This window comes from Macaca mulatta, chromosome 10 (genome assembly GCF_049350105.2).
Source record: "Macaca mulatta isolate MMU2019108-1 chromosome 10, T2T-MMU8v2.0, whole genome shotgun sequence".
Taxonomy (NCBI): domain Eukaryota; kingdom Metazoa; phylum Chordata; class Mammalia; order Primates; family Cercopithecidae; genus Macaca; species Macaca mulatta.
Genome location: NC_133415.1, coordinates 72991608 through 73014889, shown reverse-complemented (window position 1 = coordinate 73014889; position 23282 = coordinate 72991608). Strand labels below are relative to the sequence as shown.

Below are 23282 nucleotides of genomic sequence, written 5' to 3'. Positions count from 1 at the left end.
TGGGGTTTAACCGTGTTAGCCAGGATGGTCTTAATCTCCTGACCTTGTGATCCACCCGCCTCAGCCTCCCAAAGTGCTGGGATTACAGGCATGAGCCACCACCCCCAGCCAGTATGCCCATTTTTTTTTTTTTTTTTTGAGACGGAGTCTTGCTCTATGCCCCAGGCTGGAGTGCAGTGGCGCGATCTCGGCTCACTGCAAGCTCCGCCCCCCCGGGTTCACGCCATTCTCCTGCCTCAGCCTCTCGAGTAGCTGGGACTACAGGCGCCCACCACCTCGCCCGGCTAATTTTCTTGTATTTTTAGTAGAGACGGGGTTTCACCGTGTTAGCCAGGATGGTCTCGATCTCCTGACCTCGTGATCCGCCCGTCTCGGCCTCCCAAAGTGCTGGGATTACAGGCTTGAGCCACCGCGCCCGGCCCAGTATGCCCATTTTTATGCCTTGTTAGTTTTAATCCCTTCTAAGACATCATCTTCTCTTTAGTATTTAGGTATAGTTAGATGCTATTTCATGCTGCATTTAAAGTGATGGAGACTCTTCAGCAGCATAAGCTTGTTTCAGATGAGAGGAACTAATCCAAAAATTTCAGTTATTTTAAAGCACCCACTTTATTGGACGTATGATCTATAGATAGCAGAAAGAAAAGTGGACTTGGTAATGGTTATTCGTTGGCCCTCAGATTCTTCCTCTTACCTGTTAAACACATATGCCAAGAACAAGTCCCACGACTATTAGCCTTGCTCCAAACATTCCTGTGCACATGTGTTCAACACAGGCAGATGAGGCTCCACGAGGTAGCCCAGTCTGGAGGACCCAGTTCTGCAGTGTGAGGCCCACATGCTAATTCTGTTCCATCTGGTTTCGTCCATCTCTCAAAGTGTATATTACTTGATTACAAACAGTCACAGTCAAAATGTTTGTAATTATTTCCCACCGAGGTGGTGAATGTCTTGACTGACTGGATTTTCTGGCTAGATTTCTCCCTTCTCTGTGGATGGTCCCCCGCGCCCATAGGCAGGTTAAGTTCCACTCAAGAGCCAGAACTAGTCTTGTTCTTAGGGGTTTAGGACCGTGGAAGAAGTGGTGCTAACGCAACCATATTGCTCATTTCTAGAAAGTGAGCTTCTCTATTGTTTTTGAGACCCAGACTAAATCTTTGTTCCATTTTCCATGGGTTTCTCTCTCAGGCCCACTTATACTCGAGTCCTTGTCTTCACAAATGCTTAGAACCAGTGTTTAGTATGCCAGGCTGCTATCCCAGAGCCACAGTCAGGGCCTGATTCTGCACTCTTGGGCTTCACAATTGCCCAAGAGTGCTACTATTATTATTATTCAAAATAATTAATAATAATAATAGCAGCCACCTATTAATGGATGAATGCTTACTTCAGGTACCTAATACTAAGCACTTTTAATGTCACAATTCTTTCCAAAGTTGAGACAAACATTTTTATATTAAAGGTTCTGTAGTTGTTTTAATATGCATTAGAAATGTTTTTATTTTAAAAAGTTATAAATTTATTTTAATTAGACTAGAAAAAATGATATGCTTTAAGCCCATGATTTCATGGATATTACTGTTTGTAAGGCAAGGATAAAGGAGAAGAGAGAGTGAATTTAAGGTTGACACATGACTGTTTTTCTCTTGAAAATCTTGCTGTGGCAGACAGGCCCACGGCTTTCCTGAGGGCACCTCTCCTTTCTCCCCAGTTTTCAGTGGTTGATAATTTCTGAGTTTCCTCAATATCTTCTGTTGGCTTCTCCACCACCTGTTGACAAAAGTTCTGTAAGAAATTCCCTTGTTGTAAATATATAAAGTGATTTCTGTTTTCTTGCTTAGACTCTGCCTGACACAAGCTGGTATGTTGACCATATCTTTATGAAAGGGTAACAAAACTGAGTTTTGATGAAGCTTAGCAACTTGCTCAGGATCTTACAACAAACAAGTGGTGGAACTAGAATTAAAATCTAGTTCTTTTTGACTCAAGAGCCTATCTTCTTCATTCCCGCTCTTCTGCATACCTTAATTGACTTCACAGACTTGCCTGATACTAGTCGTTTGCATAAATGGCCAATATGACCTAAAATGTACCTCTCCCTGAACAACATTTCTTCACCAGCAAGCAGAGCAGCTCCCCAGGAACCTGGTCTCTGCTCAGCATGCCACACCTGGATCAACTAACCATTTCATCTGGGTGGTGGTTAGGCAATTGTTCAATTATTCAGAAGATTGCTACAATTCTAGATCTGGAGGGACCCTGTAATGATCTTGACTGCATATTGCAGAATACCAGCAGAAAAGAGATGGCAGAGTCAAATCAGGAGAATTCAAGAAGCAGGTGGCAGATTGTATTTAGCAAAGACAGCCATACTATGTCTATATCAACATCCTATGCTCCCATTATGATGTGGTTTGCATTTCCCCATCAAGAGGTAGGTTCTGTATTCTCTCCCATGAACCTGGGTGAATTAACTGCCTTGATGAATAGAATGCAGAAGTTAAGCTCCATCAATTCAGAGGTGATGCCATAAAAGGCAGTGTGACATTTCTCTCTCTCTCTCTCTCGATGTTCTCTCTCTCTCTCTCCCTCTCTCTCCCCCTCTGTCTCTCTCTTTTGGTATACATGATTGCTCTGGGGAAAGCCAGATACCACACTCAAAAAACCCCACAGAGAGATTCCTATGGAGAGAAACTGAAGCCACAATGAATAGCCAGCTCCTACTTGCCTGTGTGAGTGAGTGAACTGCCATGGAAGTGCATTCTACATCCAAATGACTGAAGCCCCAGCCAACATATACCTGCAACCACATGAGAGACCCTAACCAAAAATTTCCCAGCCAAGTATTTCCTAAATTCTTGATCATCAGGAACAGAGAGAATTAACACAAAATTATTATTTTAAGCCACTATATTTCAGGATGAGTTATTATGCTGTGATTGATAACTAAACAAAAGGTTTAATAAAGGGATTATATAAAGGGCTGACAATACCGACAAGGGGTGGTACAGTATCCTGGAGCTTCTAGTAACCAGGCTGCTATCACTCCTAGACCTTAGAAGCACAAGGCTGTGGAGACAGGTTCACCTGAGAGAAGCAGTGACCTCTGGTCAAGGGTTGCAGCCAGCCCAAGGTGGTCCCCCAGGGAAACAACTGGAAGAATAAATGCCTCAACCTCACTACCCTCTTCTTTCAGGTCTCTGGTTGAGGGACTCCACCTTGGCCATTGGCCAGATCCAACTATCAGAGGATGATTGGACTTTAATAAGTAGAGACACTGGGAGAGTTGATAGGTTTAGCAGGAAATATATGCAAGGAAGAAGCAGGCTTTCAACAAGATATGCCTTCCAATAACTCTCATTTTATCTCTAGCTTCAGTCTCACTAGACAACCCAGTGCTGTCATTCTCCTATAATCCTACCTGCACTGGCCAGCCAGGGCGCTGCCAGTAGTCACATTCAACATCTCTTTTCTGTGAACTGTCAACAAAGAGAACTATATTAGAGAACTCTAATCCATTAAAAGATGCCAGAGAGGACTTTATTAGCCAAGATGTAAAACATCCAATGAACTAGAGGATGAATTTCAGTTTATCTGTCTTCTGGTTCTATATTGACAAATCCTTCCTGTGACCTTTCATCCTTCTTCTCTAGCTACTTTTCTCATTCACTCCTTCTTCTACCAATAATCTGTATTGGTCATCCCCATTTTCTCACCATACCCTCACTCTTTAAATGCCTAGTGAACATAATGTTCCAGCAAGTCAAACTTCATGAATCACTGCACTTTTAATCCCCTGATGTATCTAAATCTATCTGAATTCCTCTCCATCTTCTTTTCACTCACTGTCTAGATAATAAATGAGAGCCATCAGTAAATTTACCAACTTGGTTCTATGTTCTTTTAAAAACATGATTAGAACGTAAGGCTTTGATTCTGAGTAAGTTGATATGGAATCTCATTAGGAGACATAATACTAAATAATGCATGGGGTTGGGCAAGCTTTTGATCTCGTAGAAACCCTCTTTCTCCTTAAATGACATTCATGATCTTTTATTCATTATTTAGTATCCCAAAGGAAATACAAAATTTAATCAATGACCAAATATCTCCCCTATTTTAAGGGTTCTTTTACTCTCCTCAGAATACATCTTATTTAGAAAAAATCTTATACATTATTAATAATGTTGGCCAAAGAGAAGCCTGTTTATATATTTGCAACAGATGTCACAGACGTTAATAGACATTCATTTGCATTTATGATACAAGAAGAAGGCTGTGGCTCAAAGATATAGGTACGTAGAATTTTAACTATGGGTATGCAACTAATCAGTGGCAGAGATGTAATGACTTTCTTGCCTCACCAGGATTTCCAGTTCAATGTTATTTCACATTAGACTGTTTTTTTTTTTTTTTTAATTCTAAAAATTGTGCGGTTTTCTAGACCAATAAAACAAACAACTGTTTTGATAAACTTAAAAATGCTTCAAAGAGAAATTGTTTTTCTATAGAGGACACAGCATTTGGCACACAGTAGGTATTCACTAGTTATTTGAAGAATGAATCAAATGACAGGAACCTTCCAGATAAATTCAATCAGTTCTGCTTCCTTTTTCTTCAAGTCTTCATTGTGCAATGTTATCCTCAATTCAACCCTAAATCTATTTTCCCAGAAGTAGTGAGTGGTTTACTACAAGTATGCTATTTCTGGGATCTTGTTTGGCTCCAGTATCTTTTTTTTTTTTTTTTTTTTAAAGAGTCTTGACTTTCCAGATTTGAGGAGCAGCTGCTTTTTTGAATGATATACAGGACTACACATGCTTTTTCTTCCTGTTTCTTTCCTCTGAACCCCGGAGGGATTGACATCAAGGATTGTGATTAATGATATTTGAGTATTTCCCTTGCCCTTCTCCACACTTTTGTACTATGCGCATCTTTCTTTAGAAACATTCATCTGCATCTATGTCTTGGTTTCTCATGTGTTTTTCTTTGCTATGGGAATCTCCTTAGAAAGCCCCCCTTTCTACTCCTTTGTCCTATTTCCTGTTATTTCATCACTGAATATGATTCCCTTCTCTTCCACCCATTTCAATACATTGATCATTATTTTTTTCCTCCTATGTAAGAAAATGAAATTTGTTGATAGTCCACTATAAGTCAAGTGGACTATCTTGTGCTGTAGGCTTTTCCATATATTATCTCATTGATTCATACAGTCTTCTGAGTTCAGCAATATTATTTCTGTTTTTCACAGGGGAAATTAGAGATGCACTATTGTCAAGTAATGCCCAGATCTACACATTGTAGCAGGCTTATCTAAGTCTTGGTTTCCTCCCACATCTATGTCTAGTGATATTGAAGGTGTGCAATGTCTTGTTTGCCACTTTGAAACTGACAGTACCATCACTGTTTTCATTCATCTAATTGGGAAGTATGTCAGTTAGAAAGTGGAGCTAGAAATGCTGAAGGGAGAAGGAGTATAGGAAAAAGAACAAAAGGTCAAATTTTTAATCGTTCCTTTAACCTCAGCAGGGCCCTCATAACAATTCTGCATAGTTAGAGTGTCTCTCAATTTCCAGTGAGTAAATTCAAAGACTTTACTACTTACTCTCTTCTTTACCCAACCCACCCCTTCTCACTCCCAGTAGGTGACCTCACCTCATATTCTCTTACCAAAATAGAGTGATATTAGGCATCTTCCCGACTCTTAGCAAAAGATTAGTGTATATTTCCCCTTCCTTGGACAAATAAGGCTCTTTGTTTATCTGGCTGTATGATCATTTCTTTTCCTTCCCAGAAAAACTACTTGCTAAAGAGCCCCAATTCCTTCTTCCTCATCTTGTGGGCACTTCTCACCACTGCCTATCCCAAGGTCTGTCTTGACTCTGCCTCTCCGCTGCTGCTAAATCTATCATAATAAAGGTTATCCCCAGTTTCTGTATGGCCCCCTTCATCTTTCTGTAGCACTTGACATTATTGAACATTCCATCTTCGTAACTCTTTAATTTCTAGGTCTCCCTGGCATTTGCAACACCTCGTTCTTCTCTCAGATTTTAGTATGGGCTTATTATCTGCACTAGACCCTTATTAGTTGATACTCTCAAAAGTTCTGGTCTTCATCCTCTTTCCCTAGTAGAACTCACTGTCATGGATCAACCACCACCTCAAAATAATAACTGACCCCTCTTTTGTACTTTGGGTTTATATATGGTAATAATTATTTGATATTTCCTCTTGAACACTCAACACATCCTTCAATAATCTGTCTTCCCCAAACCATTACAGACCTTCATTTCTTTTGGTAATCTCTTCCTCAGTTAATGGTATCACTGTTTATCCAGTTACAGAAACCAAATACCAAGGTTCTACTTGTAAATCTTTCTCCTTCTTATCATATCGATCCCATCACATCTTGTCAAATCAGTCTCCTAGTCCTCACTAGTCTGTCTTCAAATACTACTTGAACCTGCCCCGTCTACTCCATTCCACACCATTTCTCACCAGTAGCGTAACAAAAGCCATCAAGCTGATCTTTCTGCCTCCATTTCCCCTTTCTGTTATATCACTTCTTGCCAGAGTAAAGTATCTAAAAAGTAAAAAGTGGGCATGTCTCCCACTTATCATTGTTCAGTGGCTTCACCTCATAGACATCTAAAATTGCAGATGCATAGCACACTCTAAAAGGGTTCCCCTGGCCTGGCCCTGACCGCCTTTCCAGCAGCATTAACCATATGCTCTCCAAAGCCTCCTCACTCCTTCCTTTCTCACCCTTGAAGCCCTTGTGCAAACTCTTCTTTTGGTAGGAAAGCCTTTTTTTCTTTTTCTTTTTCTTTTTTCTCTCCCTTCACTTGCCTAAGTCATCTCTATTTTTGAAGAGTCAACTCAGGAGTAATTTCCTCCATGAAGTCCCTCCCATTTCCCCAGTCAAGGCTGGGAGTGTCTATCAGTATACCTGGCCCGAGGAGGAACTCAATAAATGTGTGCTGAACACTTCTCAAGCTTCTGACCACACCACACCTCTTTATTCTTACTTTAATCTCCTAATGATACAGGAGATAGAAATAAATTAGGAAGCTAGTGAGGGTAAGAGAGTTCTTGGTAAGATTTCCCTCTTAACAAAAAGCAGCCCCCAAATTATTTCTTTTCTAACAAAGAGCTGCCTGTAAAATCGAGCTACAGATACAGATAAGCAAGCTGGAACCTTGCACAGGTGAATACCGGCAGCTGTGCCAGTAACTACCTGGGGACTAGGCAGGTTCAACATAGAGGCTCCATTTTCCCTTTTCTTTGTCAACCACGTGTAGAGTAAAGGAACAGGCAATGTGGTGCCAGCCAGGTAGAGAACCCATCTACATTATAAAATATTAGGGTGGGGCTGCCAGCTTCTTCAGGCGCTATGTAAATGGCACACCTGGTTCAAACAATCTTTGGGCCCTGTGTAAATCAGACACTGCCTCCTCAAGCTCATCTATAAAACCCCATGCATTTCACCACGAGATCAGAAGATCCACGCGGGAGTCCCTCTTTCTCTGCAGGTGAGAGAGCTATTCCTTTTTCTCTTTCTTTTGCCTATGAAACCTCTGCTCTTAAAGTCACTTCTTGTGTGCCCACATCCTCGATTTCCCTGGCATGGGACGACAAACTTCAGGTATTTACCCCAAACAACGATGCTGGTATACTAATTTAAAGAGAATATGAAAATTTTAAGATAAGAATTTCTTCATCTCCCCTGACATCAATCCATTCTTTCTTCATCTGCCTACATCATCTCCTTCTTCCCTTCTGTTATACTAGAGTTACCTCAAAGAGAAACTAAATAAGATGAACAATAGTAGCAGCTGCATTAATAACCACATAAATATCAAACATTAAAAGGAGAGGGAGAGATAGGAGGCATTGTTAATGACCTGAAGTATCCTGTTTAAATTAGAGAGTTAATTGATGGCATAAAGAAATAGAATAAGCATAATTTTTAGATAGTTATGTGGGGGATCTTTAGAAGAATCAGAATTTAAAATGAAGATATACCCTTGGGGAATGGTAGGTGAGATATGAAAGGGAGATTGGATAATTTCTCTAATGGTATATTTATTCTCATTATAAGCATTACTTTGCTGCCAAGACTGTGTAATCTAAGATAGACACTTCAAAAAAGAGTAATAATAGTTATCTGTAAGGGATGTTATAATTCAATGAGTTAATAAATATCTCTAGGTGTTTTCTAATTTTTAGAGTGCAGTTCAACTTTTATTAAGTGAGAGTTTTTAATACTCTCATGTAAAATAATAATGTGAATTGCTTTCCTGGACACTAACTACTTTGGAATCAATTTCTCTTTCTAATGTTTGTCAGCATGTGAATGGCCGGGACAAATTGGTTTTGCTTAATCCATACAACATGTCATCAACAAAGTAAAATCGACTAAAAGTAATGTCATCAATTACATTCACCATTGGTGCAGAAAAGATAGTTTATTTAAAAGTTATTTGGTAGACTTTTTACAAGGTTTCTACTCTTTATAAGAGACTGTGGAGGTCTGAGGAATGCTTCAAGAAAAGAGAGAGCTTTGGCCCTGAAGGGGCTCAATACATTGACAATTGACTGTCTCTGTGTAAAACATTTGAAATGAATCCAGAGATGTGACTGCAAAATTTGGTACCCAAATATTTATTAATTAAATATTGCCTTCATATCGAGTCAGGAGATACTGATGTTACAGTATAGAATGTTATGAGATTTTTCTTTAAATTTAATTTTAATTGATTTTTATACGCGTGACTTGATGTCTCCAAAAAAGACAAGGAAATGTATTAAGTCCCCAGAACATTTTAGTTCATTATTGCATAAACGTATCTCTTTTTTCCAAGAATAGTCGGAGTCTATAAGTGTTTCTCAAGAAACCTCAGGTAAATTGGTGTTGATTGTAAATTGTCTTCATTTCTCTTCGTTTCTCTCGACCACAGAGAAATATTTTGTGATAGTTTTAATAAACCATTTCCTTATTTGGTAATGGTTTCAGTCTCATCATAGAAGTAAAATTACGTGTCTTTTTAAGCATGTCTCTTATGGTCTGATGGTCTACTCTTATTTTGTGGGGCTCTGACATTCATATCTGTTACACATGGCCCTTTAACAATGATCCTCTCTTTCTTTTTCTAGAAGTATGACAAATTCTGCACCAGTAATACTGTTTCATCATCTAATAAAATAAACAAGTTATAGGAATGTACTCTGGCTTTTTGCTTCTTAATTACTCTAATTTGGGCCCCAGCTGGGGCCCATCTCTGACAATCTTCACTCCATCAGATAAAGGGGAATTGTTTAAAACTGTGCTGCGTTTGTTATAAGCAATGGACGAACTTCTAAAAGGTTTATCTCCAAGTTGATATCTGATAAAAGCAAAATATTAAGGCTGAATCAAAATGAAAAATGTTTTGAGACTTCTCCCTGTTCAAATGGTCTTAATTCATTATCATGGTAAAGCTGAACACATCTTTTATTTAATAGCTTCATTTAGTTGTTATGGAAATTTTGTAAACGCATTTTTCCAGATATCTCTTATATTGAAGATGTACTGAGTGCCTAAAATCAGGAATTGTTGAAACAATTCAGGAGATCGGGTTAAAAAGTTCATTTCAGTGAAATAGTGAAATAAAGGGTGGTGAAGATAGAAAGAAAGATACAGATGAAGAAGAGGAGAAAAGAATGAGTACAAGATAAGTATGAAGCATAAGTAAAAGTATACCCATGGGTTTTGTGCACAAGGTTCTTCTTATTTCTCCCCATGTGATTATACCCAAGTATTCTGCTGAAAAATGCAGTTTAGAGAGGAGATGGAGGTTACAAGGACTCACTTAGGAGGCACACAGACATACACACACACATACACACACACACACACCCACAAACAGAAAGCAAAGCCTGCTCATTAGAGAAAATGTAGAAAACTTTGAAAAATAGAAAGAAGAAAAATAACTAGAGAGAAACAAAATCTGCCTGGCCTCAACAGAAATACTGTTTTCTTTCTTTTCTTTTCTTTTCTTTTTTTTGTCTATGAATGTTAACTGTTTTATTTTTTTGAACTTTGAATTCTATTGTATTTATTATTTTAAAATTTTAAAAATAACTTTAAAACTATTGATTAAAACAATTGTTAGTTTACTTGATGATATTATAGACACAGAAAAGTACATAAATTTTTAAGTGTAGAGCCTGATAAATTTCCATAAATTGAACGCTCAGTCACGACAGCAACTATTTTGTAACCATTTACGTTTTGAAAATAATTAGATGTCACTTGTTCCAGGACCTTGCCTTAGTCTTCCAGCAGAGATATTTCTTCCTCTCTTGTGACAAAATTAGCCAGGCTCCTTAATGGAATCTGAGGATAGGGAGGTGTTCAGTCACCGAAGCAGTATGGTAACCAGCCCGATACAGGTATGCATGACAGTGAAGGAGAGTGTTGAGGAAAATAATCATAAACATTTAAAGACACCTCTGGGGGATGAGAGCACCAGGTGCAGCTGAAAGAGGTGAACACTGGTAGCTTCACAAGGGCAGTGGCAATGACAGCCCCAGCACTGGCAGCCCAGTAGGAGCTTTGAGCAATAGCCCAGAGCAGAAGCAATAGCCTGAGAGTTGGATGTAGGAATGTGCACAGAGGCCTGACTATGAGGGGCATCCCAAAAAGAGGGGAAATGGGTGACCAGAGCAGAACAAACTGGCAGCAACCTCGGCAGGGGCAGGAGTGGAAATGTGACAAGCCTGAGAATGGGCTGAGAGACAAGAGAGAACCGCAGTAGGATGGAGGGTAGGGGAAGATACATTTAGGGAAATCAAAAGAGGGTTCAACAGCAGCAAGAACATGGATATCAACTACTTGGAGGAGAATAAGAGGTGATAAAAAGATAATGCAAATTAACTAAATCCTCCTTCTTTATATCTGAGCATTATGTGTGGTATGTAAAGGTAATGCATAAAGAAATAGAAAAGATTTAGAATGCAGTTAGAAATATAGAGTAGAAATAGGAATAAAGAAGAGAAATAGATGATAGGCTAGAAATAGAAATATAGATTAGAAAGTCGACATAAAAAGAAATGAAAGAATAGGAAAAACATTGAGTAGGAATAGAAATATAGAATAAAAATAGAAATAAATAGAAGAAAAAAAACCCAGAAAATTACGTACTAATATCTCTGAGGAACATAGATGCAAAAATCCTCAACAAAATATTAGCAAACTGAATCTAATGGCACATCAAAAAGAAAATTTACCATGATCAAGCGGACTTCATCCCAGGGATGCAAGGATGATTCAACATGCATAAGTCAATAAATGTGATTTGGCCAGGCGTGGTGGCTCACGCCTGTAATCCCGGCACTTTGGGAGGCCAAGGTGGGTGGATCACGAGGTCAGGAGATCAAGACCATCCTGGCTAACACGGTGAAACCCTGTCTCTGCTAAAAAAAATACAAAAAATTAGCTGGGCATGGTGGTGGGTGCCTGTAGTCCTAGTTACTCGGGAGGCGGAGGCAGGAGAATGGTGTGAACCCAGGATACGGAGCTTGCAGTGAGCCAAGATCACACCACTGCACTCCAGCCTGGGTGACAGAATGAGACTCTGTCAAAAAAAAAAAAAAAAAAAAAAAAAAAAAAAAATGATTCACCACATAAACAGATTTAAAAACAAAAACCATATGGTAATCTCAATAGATGCAGAAAAAATGTTTGATAAAATCCACAATCATTTTGTGATTTAAAAAAAATCCTCAACAAACTAGGCATAGAAGGAACATACCTCAAAATAATAAAAGCCATATATGGCAAACCCACAGCCAGTATCATACTGATGGGGAAAAGTTGACTGCATTCCTGCTAAGAACTGGAACACGACAAGTACGCTCACTTTCAACACTTCTATTCAACATAGTACTGTAAGTCCTGGCCAGAGCAATCAAGAAAAAGAAAGAAAGAAGGGGCATCCAGACTGGGAGAGAGGAAGTCAAGCTATTCCTGTTTGCTGATGATTCGATCTTATACCTAGAAAACCCTGACGTCTCCTCTAAAAGATGACACGATTTAATAAATGAATTGAGTAAAGTCTCAGGTTACAAAATCAATGTACACAAATCAGTAGCACTGCTGTACACCAATAATGACCAAGCTGAGAATCAAATTAAGAACTCAATCCCATTTACAAAATGGGAGTTTTTGCAATCCCATTTGCAAAAAATAGCATACATAGGAATAAACTTAACCAAAAAGAAGAAAGATCTCTAAAAGGAGAATTATAAACCACTGATAAAATAAATTATACCTGACATAATTGAAAAGCATCCCATGTTCATGAATTAGAAGACTCGATATTGTGGAAAATGACCGTATTGTTCAGAGCATGCTACAGAGTCAATGCAATTTTTATTAAAATACCAATGTCATTTTTTCCCCACATAATTAGAATAAACAATCCTAAAATTCATACAGAATCAATAAAATAGCCTGGATAACTAAGACAATCTTAAGCAAACAAAACAAAATGAAACAGAAAATTCTGGAGGTGTTGCCTTACCCAACATTAAATTAAACAAGGCTGTAGTAACCAAAACAGCATAGTACTGGTATAAAAGTAATTCATAGACCAATAGAACAGAAGAGAGAATCTAGAAATAAAGCCAAATACTTACCACTAACTAATTTTCAGCAAAGCAGATGAAAACATACACTGGCAGAAACGACATCCTATTCATCAAATGATGCTGGGAAAATTGGATAGCTGCATGTAGAAGAATGAAGCTTGATCCCTATCCCTCACCGCATACAAATATTAACTGAAGATGAATTAAGACCTGAAACAATAAAAATTCTAGAAGCAAACCTAGACATAGGGAAATAATTTGTGACTAAGACCCAAAAGCAAATGCAACAAAACTAAAAATAAATAAATGAGACCTAATTAAAGAATTTCTGCACAGCAAAAAAATATATATTTTATATATATAATAGAGCGAACAACCTACAGAAAGGGAGAAAATAATTTGTAAGCTATTCATCCAACAAAGGACTGATATTTAGAATCTACAAAGAACTCAAATCAGCAAGAAAAAAAACAAGTAATTTCATTAAAAAGTTGGCAAATGACATGAACAGACATTTCTCAAAAAAAGATGTAAAAATGGCCAACAAACATATGAAAGATTGTTTAACATCTCTAATCAACATGGAAATGCAGTTTAAAACCATAATGAGATACTAACTTATCCAAGCTAGAATGGCCATTATTAAAAAGTGAAAAAACAATAGATGTTGAGATGGATATGGTGAAAACGAAAAGCTTATGCATTGCTGGTGCAACTTCCATGGAAAACAGTATGGAGATTTCTCAGAGAATGAAAAGTGGATCTACCATTCAATTTAGTACCCACTACCAAAAGGAAAAAAGTCAGTATATCAAAAGGACACCCATGTTTATTGCAGCACAATTTACAATTGCAAAGATATGAAATAAACCTGAGTGCCCATCAACTCATGAGTGGATAAAAAAATATGGTGTATATATACCATGGAATACTACTCAGGCATAGAAAAATGAAATAGTGTCTTTTGCAGCAACATGAATGGAACTGGAATCCAATTATTCTAAGTGAAGTAACTAAAATCAGAAATGGAAAACCAAATATTACATTTTCTAATTTATAAGTGAGAACTAAGCTATGGGCATGCACAGGCATACAGAGTGGTATAATGGACATTGGAGACTCGGAAGGTAGGAGGATGGATGGAGGATGAGGTATGAAAAATTACCATTTGGGTACAATGTACACCAGTCAGGTGATGGGTGCACTAAAACCCCAGACTTCACCACTGTACAATTCATCCATGTAAACAAAAACAACTTGCACTCCTAAAGCTACTGAAATTAAAAAAAAAAAGGTAACATAGATGTGAAATAGAAACAATTAAATGTAAATATAATTATCTTGACTTACGTGGGGAATATTTAGAAGAATAACAAGTAATAGAAAGTACCATTTTTGGTCACTTATACATCTTTTCTTTCATGATGAATGATACGTAATTTCAGTTCTGATAACCTCTTTAATTAGAAGGCTGATTTAAAACCAATTTTAAAGTAGTTTCCTTGAAAAAGCTTATGTTTATCATAAATCTATAATTTTATTATAGTAGCCAAATAATATGTTCTGCATGAATTTTAACTTTTAGGAGTTTACTAATTTTTATTTGAAATATACAAACACCATTTTTTAATCTCAGTCTTGAGTCTTGCCTTAGCTAGATATAGAAATCTTACTGAAAATGATTTTTCCTGAATAATTTAATGACAATGCTCCATTATTTTCTAAGCAGCTATTTGAGCTGTTAAGAAGTTGAAATCAGTGTCTTTGTCATTCTTTTAAAGTTCCTTTGGGAACTTTAAGATTACTCTTTTTTTTTTTTTTTTTTTTTTTTTTTTTTTGCAATTTCATCAAACTATGTCCATATATGGATTTATTTCATTTTATTAATCCTGTTCAACACTTATTATGCTATTGTTTGTTTTTGAGACAAGGTCTCCCTCTGTCACCCAGGCTGGAATGCAGTGGGCACAATCTCGGCTCACTGCAACCTCCACCTTCCAGGTTCGAGTGATTCTCCCACCTCAGCCTCCTGAGTAGCTGGGACTACAGGCATGTGCCACCATGCCCGACTAAGTTTTGTATTTTTTTGTAGAGACAGGGTTTCACCATGTTGACCAGGTTGGTCTTGAACTCCTGACCTCAAGCGATCCGCCTGCCTCGTCCTCCAAAAGTGCTGGGATTACAGGCATGAGCCACCACACCTGGACTATTATGCTATGTTAATGTGAGGTTTCATGTAATTCTTCAGTCTGGAAATTTCTCACTGATTACCTGTTTGACTATTGACTCTGCTTTTTCCTCTCTAGGCTCCTTCTGGAACTCCTATTAGATACTGATGAAGCTACTCAATCTATCTCCTATGTATCTTTATTATTATTATTATTGAAATATAATTAACATAACATAAAACACATCCTACTGAAGTGTTTTTCTACAGTGGTTTAATTCAATTGTTTTTAGTATATTCCCAAGGTTGTCCAACCACCATCATTGTCTAATTCCAGAACATTTTCATCACCTGGAAGAAAACCTTGTACCCATTAGCCATATCATCTCACTCCCCACTTCCCGAACCCCTGGAAACCATTAATTTACTTTCTACATCTATGAATTTGTCTATTACAGACAATTCATATACGTGAAATCATACAATATGTGACATTTTGTGTATAGCATCTTTTACTTAGCATCATGTTTTCAAGGTCCATCCGTGTTGTAGCATAAATCAATAATTCATTACTTTTTATGGTTGAATAATATTCTATTGTATGGATATACCACACTTGTTTATTTGTTCATCAGTTGATGAACATTTGAGTTGTTTACACTTTTTGGCTGTTATAAATAATGCTTCCATGAACATTCACTTATAATTTTTGGGTGAACATATGATTTCAATTCTCTTGAGTACATACTTAGGAGTAGAATTGTTGGATTGTATGGAAAACTTATGTTTAACTCATTTTATTTTACTTATTTTTATTTATTTATTTATTTATTTATTTATTTACTTTTGAGACAGAGTCTCACTTTGTCACCCAGGCTGGAGTGCAGTGTCATGATCTCAGCTCACTGCAACCTCTGCCTCCCTGGTTCAAACTATTCTCCTGCCTCAGACTCCTGAGTAGCTGGGACTACTGGTGTGTGCTACCACACCCGACTAATTTTTGTATTTTTAGTAGAGACAGGGTTTCACCATGTTGGCCAGGTGGGTCTCAAACTCCTGACCTCAGGTGATTCACCTGCCTCAGCCTCCCAAAATGCTGGGATTATTTACTTGAACCACTGCACCTGGCTAAAAATTTATGTTTAACTTTTTAAGATTTTTCCAAAGTGGCCTATTTTACATTCCCACCAACAATGGATAAGGATTTCAATTTTTCTACAGCCTAGATAATTCTGGTTATTTTCTGTATCTTTCATTGTAGCTATCCTAGTAGGTATAAACATGTATCATATTGTGGTTTTGATTTGCATTCCCCTAATGACTAATGATTTTGAGAATTTTTTCATGTGCTTATTTTATATATTCATTGGAGAAATACCTATTCAAGTCTTTTGCCCATTTAAAATAGGGTTGTCTTTTATTGTTGATTTGAAATAATAACTAAACCGTACTTTACGCTGGATATTTTTATCTGGACACCGGACTTTTATCAGATATAAAATTTGAAACATTTTCTGCCGTTCTGTGAGTTTTCTTTTCACTTTGTAAATGATGTCTTTTGAAGCACAAATGTTTTTAATTTTGATGAAGTCCAATTTATTTATTTTGCTTTGGTTGCTTATGCTTTTGGTGTCATATCCAAGAAATCATTGTCTAATGCAAGGTCATAAAGACTTGCACAAATGTTTCCTTCTGAGAGTGTTATAGTTTTAGATCTTACATTTAGATTTTTGATCTAAAAAATTTTGATTTTGATTTTTGTTTTGAATAAATTTTTGTATATGGTATGTGGCAGGAGTCCAATTTCATTATTGTTGAGGTGGGTATCTAGTAGCCTCACCACCATTTGTTTGGAAAAGACTACTCCTTTCCCCTATTGAATTGTCTTGACACCTTTACTGAAAATCAGTTGACCATATATATGTATGTGGGGTGGTGGCTGTTTTTCTCAGTCAATGTTTCTTCTCCAGTGGCCTTGAATATAACCCCGACTCATACAGTGGCCCCAGCTCTTGTCTCTGGTTGTGCAAAGGGCCACATTTTCCTGCAGGAGCTGAATTTAGGCTACCAGCACCTCTGTCCGGCCCAAAGCTCAAAAGGCGACACTACCACCTCTTACTTTGTTCTCTCTGCTTTCACTTACTTTCTGTTTTAATATTAACACCTACTTTGTTAGGTGATTTTTCTTTTAAGTAATTAAAATATTATCTATCTATCTTCTACCCAATATTTTTGTGTATGTATGGGGGGTGGGGTTTTTGCGTGCTTCCTTTTATGTTTTGACAAGAAATAAATAATACTTATATTGAATTCTTAGGTTCTGTGTCAGGTATCTAACGTTATGCAATGCTATGAAACGACCACAAATTCTCAGCTGCATGTAACAATAAGCACCTAGTACTCACAGTCCAGGGATGGTTGGTTGGAAATTTCTACTGCTTTGGCTAGTATCATTTGATGGTCTGGCAGTTGGGTGGCTGTTGGCTGATCTAAACTGGCCTCAGCTGGGATAACAAGGACATACAACTTCCAGTGAGGTAGATTAGGCATTTCCTCATGGGATTGCAGAGACCAAGAAAAGGCAGAAGCATATTTCAGTTCTCTGACACTCTTGCTAATATTGCTTTGGTTAAAATAAGTTGTATGTCTCTGCTCAGAGTCAAGGAGTCAGAAGGTTATGCTGCCCATGTTGAGACAGCACTGAAAAGTGACATGGAAAAGAGCAAGGATATGTGTAGGTGTGTGAAGAATTAGAGCTGTATTTTGCAACCATTTGACTGCAAGGTTTTAAAAAATATGTATACCATTACTCCATAAGATCAAAAGACAAAGAGAGAGAGAAACATGAGGAGGATAGAAGTAACTGGTGAGAAATGAAGAAAATTAGGATTACATGATATTAATAATGGTTGAAGGCACTTAATGGGCACATTGAAATTTCAGTATCCTGTACTCTATACTTTCATGTGTTTGAAAATTTTTCACTATATAACAATAAAATGGTATATAGTCTATGTTTATTGGCTATAAAAGTGTTTATTCAGATATATTATGTCAAAGCTGCTATTTATTCAAATCTGTTATATTTCTAGTTATGTTTTTCTACTGTTTTTTTTTTAATTTTAATTTTTTAGGTAATTGTACTAAACTCTTCCACAATAATTGTGATCTCATCTTGGGATTTACCAAAAAACATTTATAGCATGCCTGAGAAGTCCAGAGGTAATATATATCTCCTCTTTGTTCCAAACTTCTTGTAACAGGGTGTGTGTTGAATCAGTCTGTCTTGAAATTTGTTGGTGTTTTAAAAAACTGAATACTATTGGTCATTTTTGTTTGGAGATATCTAAGGCAAGAAGTTTGTCTAAGTACCCTAAGCCAGCTGGGCATTGGGGGTCAGTGATAGGACTAGGAAAGAGATACTCATGTCCATTTCAAAGATTTTTGCCCTATTGAAGAGGCTTCTGTTAGCTTCTGTGACCTCTGTTGAGTTGATGCTGGTGTTAGCCACTGGGCTGTCTTGCTGATAAATTGGCTAAACCATTAGACATATTCCCAGAAGGGAGTACATGGTGAATGGCTCACATGGGCCCCAGGGAAGGTGGCAGCACCTCTGAAGGTCCTTTGCGCTAAGGGAGCAGAAAAGGACCTCGCTCCTGTGCTGGGTAAACATATTTGTCATTGTTTTCATTATTTCCCTATGTATAGTTTTTAATTTTTTATTACAAAGTCATTTATTTATAATAGTATGTATGCACTGGCAAACAATAATTTTCCCTTGGACACAGTCCTGGGGCAAGGATCCAATGTGATAACATATCAAGTTAACAGAATATTTTCAAAATATTCAAATTTGGTCTCATAAATTACTGAAAATATTCATATTCAGTACCATTGTTGTTTGAATTAGACATAGAAATAGGTGACAGTGGCCTTTTCCTATGTCCTGAAACCTTGTTTTGCCTTATTGCCACCTTTTGATACAACGCCGAACAGGTTGACCTCTGAATCTTGAAGAGCCCTTTGTTTTTCCCTCCTGATATCATGTTGGAATTTGGAAGAACAGTGGGCCTTTTGGTTCACTGCATTCCACTGGGACCCTTCCAACTCCAGCTCATTAGAAACACCCCCGAGCCTGAGGACTAACTATGATGTCATATGTCATAGCAATGAAGTAATTATGGCAGGCCAAGGCAAAGAACAATTTTATTTTTGCTGCTTTGAGAATTTTCTCATATTGCTTCAAATGTAACTCCCACCTTTCAAGTAAAAATTATTATAAGTAGATTACCAGGGTCAAAAGAACAAGTGGAAACTTGTTGTATGGGGTCAACCTGGAAACTGTTGAGATATTTGTATAAATATTCCCCTTATCTTGCTTTGGGTCAATTTTTTTTTGTGCCTTTCAGGTGTGCCTAATATTATACTCTGTCTTCTGGAAGGCTTTGAGGGAGAAGGCTGCAAGGAGTCCTGTGGGAGACCCTAGGGTCTTATTAGTTGAAGGAGACAAATCATCATACCTTTAATACTGGCTACAATTGGCCCCTTTCATGAGTAGTCTTGGGGAGAAAATTGCTAACCTGGAATAGACATACTTCTGCAAGTTTATATCAAACACATTTTTTTCCATTAAATAATATTTTCCTGTATTCCAATTTTGAGGAAAGGAAGTTAATTTAATTTAATTTTTCTTTTTCCTCTGATATACTTTTTAATGAATAGATTGAAAATTAATGTGTGCCATTTTATAAACACCATTCACTTTAGATACAATGCTTTGAAAATTAATGAGTGCCATTTTATACACACACTACTCACTTTAGACACAATGCTTTATATATCTTAACTCATCTCTCAAACAGTGATCTTGGTTGGCATTTTTCAAACTGTAATGAAGACACTTTTTATAGCCCTGTTCAGAATACAGAAGGAGACCTACTCTTCTCTGATCACAATATAAATGCTACCGACAGAGGACATGTGGAAAGGTAAAGAAAGTTCCAACATTCAGTAGGGAGAATATTGACACAAGCCTTCCCTCTTTATGTCCTTTTTAACTCTCCTTTCAGATTAGGTTTGTGAGGAGATGATTTATAAAAGGTAATTTGTTGCTCTTTTTTTCCCACAGAAAACATATACGGTTTTCATCTTAGTCTCTGCAGGGTATGTGACCCACAATATATTCAGAAACCTCCAAAAACTGTACTGCTATTTACTATTATAAATGCATAAAAATAAAAAAACTATACATAGAAAATTAATAAAAGATATGAATCCTTTCTTTCATATCTTTAAACATGACAGCACATAAGTATACAATGGAAGTGACATTTTCATTCTCAGTCACCTAGTTTTATATTTCAGAATAAATTTTGACTTCCTCCTCCTTTTTCCTTTCTTTCCTTCTTTTTTTCCTTTTTTTCTTTTTCTTTTTTTCTTTTTTTTTTTTTGACTGAGTCTTGCTCTGTTGCCCAGGCTGGAGTGCAGTCCATGATCTCTGTTCACTGCAACCTCTGCCTCCCAGGTTCAAGCAATTCTCCTGTCTCAGCCTCCCAAGCAGATGGGATTACAGGTACCTGCCACCACGCCCAGCTAATTTTTGTATTTTTAGTAGAGATTGGGTTTCACCATATTGGTCAGGCTAGTTTCGAACTCCTGACCTCAGGTGATCTGCCCGCCTCAGCCTCCCAAAGTGCTGGGATTACAGGCGTGAGCCACCGCGGCCGGCTCTTTCTCCTTTTTCTTATACTCATACTCAAGCAACTGTTATTTTCTTCCTCTTCCTAGAGGTAGTGTATTAATCTGATTTTGCTACAATAATACAGTGTCACAGGCAACCCTAGATTCTCAGTGGCTTCCATGAACAAACATCACTAACATATGTATTTCTTGCTTATAGATCTGACATGGATTAAATATAAACAAAAATGAAGCAAGAAACAAAACTGGTCTTTCAATGAAAAGCTGAAGATGCTGAAGAAGAAATGCAAAATAATTTCACAAGAAAACCAAAATCAGACCAGGATCACTTGGTATCCTATCCTGGTAAAATATATCTTCTTGGAGTTGCCCTGACAATGCTCCTCAAAAATCACTTTCTTCATCTTCTTGCGGGTTAAATACTAGGATTAAATCCTGAAATAAACATTACATCTAAAATAAAACTCAGCTCTTCACCATAGTTGACCTCTTTAACACCTTAGTGTCTACTCAATCTGTTGTTCCTTTTCACTTCACTAATGTATTTGTCACAACCAAAATTTTGGATTGTTCTTGAGCTCCTACACGATTTTCTTTCCTTTAACTCAACAATATCTAGAACTACCTGTACTGTCTTTCACACATAATTTCCTTCCCTGACCTGTTTTCAGAGCAATCAATAGTCACTTTTTCTTCCTGTGCCTAGTTCAGTTCAAAACAGGGTACTTTTCCTTTTTTTTTTTTTTAAATTCTCATTTACCACTCATTTTAGTCTCTTTCCTAGACTAATGACATTTTTCCTAATTGCTCTCTTTGTTTGTAGTCTGTCCTAACATTTACTCTGTTACATCCATGATGCAAAAGTTCCCACAGGAGTCAAATTTCTTGATTTTTATTTCAAAGTTCTTAAAACTATGGCTCCACCTGAAGTTCAGAGACATTTAATAACTGATTGGGCACAAAATTATAAATGATCTCTGTCACACACTGGGTCACAATCTAAATGGGGAACTAAACACATTTTTAAAAATTCCAAGAGAATGCAGAATGCTTGTTATGTTCTGGAGAATGTAATGGCTAAGACATGAATAGGCATCTTTTTTAAAATTTAATGTTTATATTTTTATTTTTATAGTTAAGAATTTTTTAATATGTTCAAAAATGTGACTAGCCTATCAAAGTTATGGTTGTTTAGAGAGCATGGTATAGAGAAAAGCTTAAGTAAGAAGTAATATGGAATCTCTCTTCTCCCTTCCCCCTCCAGCGGAAAAAAAAAAAAAAGAAGTAATGAGAATCAATAAAAAAATGTTAAATTAATACAGGTTGACTATCTGAAATCTTTGGGACTAAAAATGTTCCAGATTTTGAATTTTTTCAAATTTTGTAGTATTTGCAAATACATAATGAGATATGTTGGGGATGAGATTCAAGTCTAAATACAACATTTGTTTATGTTTCATATACAACTTATTCCCAGTGCCTGAAGGAAATTTTATACAATATTTTAAATACATTTGTGCATCAAACAAAGTTTTGGCTGTGACCCATCACATGAGGTCAGTGTGGAATTTTCCACTTGAGGCTAGTGTGGAATTTTCCACTTATGGTGGCATGTTGGTGCTCAAAAAGTTACAGACTTTGAAGCATTTTGAATTTTGAATTTTTGGATGAGGGATGCTCAACCTGTAATAATAGGGATAAACAAATATGAAAAAAATTGAGAAGGTTATGGGGAAAAAGATTGAAATTTGGCAATTAGTTTAATAATGGCTGTGTAGGAGAAGGAATGGAAAAACAGAAGATGTCTGTTTAGTGTTGCTATAATGAAATACCTGAGTTCGGGTAATTTATAAAGAAAAAAGGTTTATTTAGCTCACAGTTCTGCAGGTTGGGAAGTATGAAAAGCATGGTGGTGGCATCTGCTTGGCTTCCGATGAGAGTCTTGCTTGGCAACACACACAGGTCAAAACATGGCAGAGAAGGCCAAAGGGGGAAAAACATGTGTGAAGAGGCAAAACCCATGGGGCCTTCTAACTTTATAACCACCCATTCTTGCAGAAACATTCTTGAGAGAGTTAATCCAGTCTTATAAGAGCAAAACCTCACTTATTATCATAAGAATGGTGCCAAGCCACCTATGAGGGCAAAGTTACCTTATGACCCAAACACCTCCTCTTGGGCCCCATCTCTCAATACCACCACATTGGAGATCAAATTTCAACATGAGTTTTGGTGGGGACAAACAAACCATATCGAAATCATAGCAGGAGATAAATCTCGAAAAATAAATTTGGATATACTTTGGGTTGAGGTGGGGTACTTTGAAAATCAGACTGATTTTAGTCTGTTTTCATCTCAGTGGAGAGATCTCACAAGCTCAAGACCGAAGAGAATAAATGTATCAGTTAGTTTTTTGCTGCTCAACAAATAGCCCAAAATAAATGTGTGGCTTAAAACAAGAATCAATTATCAGGCTTCTGATTCTGAGGGCTAACCATTTGGACTGGGCTCTGCTGGGTGGCTTTTCTGGTCTTCTGGTTTTGGCTCAGTTTGTTCATCTATCTGGGGTCAGCTGCTAGATTGGTTGGAGGGAGGGTGGTCTAAAATGGCATCAGCTAGCAAAACTTTTCTCTATGCTCTGTAGTTTTGTGCTTTTCAGTAGGGTAGTATGGGTTATTCACTTGGAGATTTAAGGATTTCAAAAGAGAGTGGAAGTGAGCAAGGTCTTTTAATGTCCAGAGTTAGAACCCGCTCACTGACATTTTTACCACATTTATTT

General features: G+C 37.2%; 1 long non-coding RNA gene across 4 annotated transcripts in view; it reads left to right on the top strand.

Moving 5' to 3' along the window:
- LOC107000489 (uncharacterized) overlaps positions 1–22744 on the top strand; it is a 154004-nt gene extending 131260 nt beyond the window's left edge. Inside the window, exons 4-6 of one of the 4 annotated variants that reach the window (XR_013398837.1) lie at positions 17938–18025; positions 19666–19791; positions 20703–22744. This is a non-coding gene — a long non-coding RNA (uncharacterized LOC107000489). The remainder of the gene's footprint in view (positions 1–17937; positions 18026–19665; positions 19792–20702) is intronic. The other 3 variants (XR_013398839.1, XR_013398836.1, XR_013398840.1) reach the window with 3 other exon arrangements.
- Positions 22745–23282: the final 538 nt, after the last annotated feature.